General features: G+C 36.2%; 1 pseudogene; it reads left to right on the top strand.

The window, feature by feature from the left end:
- Positions 1-636: 636 nt before the first annotated feature.
- Positions 637-3,715, top strand: LOC120189749 (annotated as a pseudogene).
- Positions 3,716-3,965: the final 250 nt, after the last annotated feature.

The following is a 3,965-nucleotide window of genomic DNA, read 5'->3' as shown; positions in this document are numbered from 1 at the left end:
ATTTTGAATTATTTTATTATTATTTTTATAAGAAAGAAATTTTTTATTAAATATAAAAATAATTTAAAATAAATAATAAAATAATATTTTTGATGTAATTTAAAATGACCTAAAATAATCATCGCCATCATCGATTATCATCGAACTTTAAAATTATATTTATATTAAATAATAATAAATTAATATGTCATATGAATATAATAATAAAATAATCTAGAGTGATCAAAGTAAGAATAATTTAAAAGTTTTAGTGAATAAATTAGAAAAATTTAAAATTATAATGAGTAAAATCATAGAAAAATTATAATTTAGTGAAGAATAATGTATTTTACCCTAAAAAATATCCCCTTCTTTTTTTTTCTCCCTTTCTTTAATTACTCAAAAAATTTGCAGTGGGACCTTTTCTTTCATAGTGTTTGAATTTGCAGCTGCGCTCTGTCTCTCTCAATTCTCTGTATAATCCATCACGTGACCTCTCTCTCTCTCTGTCACAGCAGCAGCAACAACAACCCAAAAAGGCAAACCCTTTCTTTGTAATTTTCCTTTTTTGTTTTTTCAGTGATTCTCTTCTTTCAGCTGAGTGTGTTTTGGTCTTGAGGGTACTTAATTTTCTTCTCTCTGTCTCTCTCTATACTAAAAGAGAGAGTGAGACACATATATATATATATATATTTATATTTCTAATTTTTGAATGAGTTTTTGTAGATATAAAGAAAGAAAATGCAGCAGCACCTGATGCAGATGCAGCCCATGATGGCAGCTTATTATCCCAACAACGTCACTACTGATCATATTCAACAGGTCCTCATCCCTTTTCTCTTTCTTTCTTTCTTTCTTTCTTTCTTTCTTTCTTCTATCTGTTTTTTGATCACCATGTGTTTGTATGTATGAATGTATGTGTGTGTGTTTACTTGTATATTGTTTTTAATGTTTTTTTCTTGATGAAATTTGGAGACATTTGGTTGAATTGATTTGATATCGAATTAATCCTCGAAGAAAATTCGCCTTTTTCGGAATGACCTAAAAAGTTTCTTCATTGGATGTATGATTTATTAACTGTGTAGAGCACACAGCATGAAGATTTTATATTTTACAATCTTCATGAGCACCAGGTTTAAATTTCTCATACAAAAGTTCAGATGATTAGCTACTACGTAGAAACAATGCCAAAAGAAGTAAGATTCTTCTTCTTCTGCCGGCTGCTCCGGCGGCTTACAACGGTAGAAGAAAAAACCGATTTCATGTACCTAACTGGGTAATATTGTGAGGGTTTGTAGTAATTGGAGTTTCTAAGGACAATATAGGTGTTGTGGATCACTAATATGAACTATTTTCTTGTTTATACTAATGAGCTTGTTCGATGTCGGATTGTTGTGCATGGAAAAGGTTTGCATTCTTTTGTTACCTCATTGCTCTAGGGCCCCATGGCTTTAGTTCTTAATGCTTTTCTGTACTGGTCCTCCATTAGTTCCATTTGACACAATGACCTTCTGATACGTCCTTTGCTGGTTCATGTGGTCCTCTCTCGATAATCGTTTATTGGTGGTCCTTTCTATATTATGTGTTTCCCGGATGCACGACATGTTTTCGACCTAGATCTTTCAGAAACTAACAGACTCCTACTAGTTGTTTGGGTGAAGCATGTCTGAAGGTATCTTTAATAATGTACGCAAATAAGTTCTTAGACTTTCTTGCATAGTTGGTCATTTGAAATCAGGCTTTCGGATTAAGGTAAATCCTATGATACTTAGATTACCTTTTTGAGGTAATTCTCTGTTTGATTTCTTACTTTTTGTTGGATTTCTTGTTACTGTTATTAACGAACATTATACTCTGTCTGTCTATCCCTCCCGTAATAATTAAGCCGGTGATGCTTTGTATTACTTAAGACTGGTTATGGATCAAAACGGTTGTTCGGTTGTTCTATGTCCCGAAGGAACTTCCACTAAGATTCTAAAGCTGTATTTACTGCATATCCTTTCCAATTCATTTTTAAAATATTTCTGACTTTGTTTTGATGCATACAGTATCTTGATTAGAACAAGTCATTGATCTTAAAGATTGTCGAGAGCCAGAAATCCGGGAAATTAAGTGAATGTGCTGAGTAAGTTTGCCTTTGTTGGTCTCTAACATCTATCAAACTCGTGTGTAGGGTGATTTTAATCTCCAATATCTGATGCATAACATTTTCCAATGCGTAATATCTGTCGAACTTATGACTGCATTGCTAATTTGTTCATGAATTTCTTCTCTTCTAGCAAGAGGTTCTGTAATAAGTGTTATTCGATAAATATGAAAGCCTACTAATGTAGCTATCGATAGCAAAACATGGTATCAAAGCCAAGGTTCTCGACTGACACGGAGAAATCTGAAGTGGCTTCTAAGCTGTAACGAAAAAGAAACTAGCAGTCTACGTTTTTCTTAATAGTCCACCAACCTGTAGTTGTGTTTTCTTGCTTTTCCGGACAGGAGGTCACCCTACAGTGTCTCAAAGTGTCATTTGCTATGACGATAGTCGTAAATTCTTTATTTTTATCTCATGCTTACTGCTGGGTTACTATTATGCTTCAGTTGCTATATTTTTGGGGCTCCGAATACGAGTTTAGTTAGTTTGCAGATTATGTATTCTTTCTTTGTCTATGGTTATAAAGTTCATTTTTACTCCATTTTTCTGGTTTGTCAAGCTTGAACTTCCATTTGTTTTCGGGTGATATTTTCATATTTGGCTGATAAAACAAAGGTTTTGAAACCACTCGTATTCGCTAAGCTTCCGAAAGAGGTACGAATTTTGTATTAAGGTTCTGCAGGACCTTTCAAGTCAAACTCTTCTATCTAGTTGCAATCAGATAATTGTAAGAATCAGTGCGTATCTAATTTAAACCAGCTACGAGTTATAAAGATATTTGTGGTTAAGGTCTTAGAAGGGTCTCTGACCGGCTCCGATTGTTGCAGGAACCAAGCTAGGCTGCAGCGAAACCTCATGTACCTGGCTGCAATTGCGGATTCTCAACCCCAACCTCCCGCTGTGCATGCGCAGGTGCCGACCCCGTTTTTAGATCCTTCGAACAGCTTTCTCTTTTAAACACATTTTACGTTGAAGTTTGGCCGGATATCTTTCTTGTGGTGCATTCCCTAACTTTTCTTTGTCGATTGCTTCTAGTTTCCATCCGGTGGTGTTATGCAGCCAGGAGCTGGACACTACAAGCAGCACCAACAAGCTCAACAGATTGCTCAACAATCACTTATGGCTGCACGGTCCTCGATGTTGTATGCTCAGCAACCATTTTCTGCACTGCAACAACAAGAAGCCTTGCACGGTCAGCTCGGCATGTGCTCCAGCGGAAGCACAGGCCTTCACATGCTGCAAACCGAGTCTATCACTGCAGGCGGCAGCGGAGCACTTGGGGGCAGAGGGTTTCCTGATTTTGGACGCGGTGCTTCCGGTGAAGGTATTCATGGTGGCAGGCCAATGGCAGGTGGAAGCAAGCAAGATATCGGGAGTGCAGGGTCAGCTGAAGGTCGTGGAGGAAGCTCCGGAGGTCAGGGTGGTGATGGGGTGAAACCCTTTACTTAAAAGCTACCGACGACGGGAACTGAAAGGTAATGCCGGTTCGACCTATGGGTCTGTTTTATCATCGGATTTAGGAGAGTTAGTTAAGAAGATAAATTTAGTAAACAACGTAGGAAAGTAGTATGTTTTTCAAGTTTGAGACACTGCATCTTATGGTAATGTAACATGTAAATTTGTTTGAACTTTGCTTAATTTTGTGTGTTTTACTTTTAATGTGGTATTTATGACTGTTTGGACCATGTTTCAGTGGATGAATTTTGATGGCCATTTGCATATCAAAATTATGTCTTTCTTGCTTGCACCAAAGTATTAATTATAAGTCGGTTCGGATCAGATTTATAAATAATTATTATATTTTTAATTGTAGGATATTCTAAGAAGAATAATATTTCCT

Source organism: Hibiscus syriacus, unplaced genomic scaffold, assembly GCF_006381635.1.
Source record: "Hibiscus syriacus cultivar Baekdansim isolate YM2019G1 unplaced genomic scaffold, ASM638163v2 tig00116959_pilon, whole genome shotgun sequence".
NCBI lineage: Eukaryota > Viridiplantae > Streptophyta > Magnoliopsida > Malvales > Malvaceae > Hibiscus > Hibiscus syriacus.
This window is presented reverse-complemented; position numbering and strand designations above follow the sequence as displayed.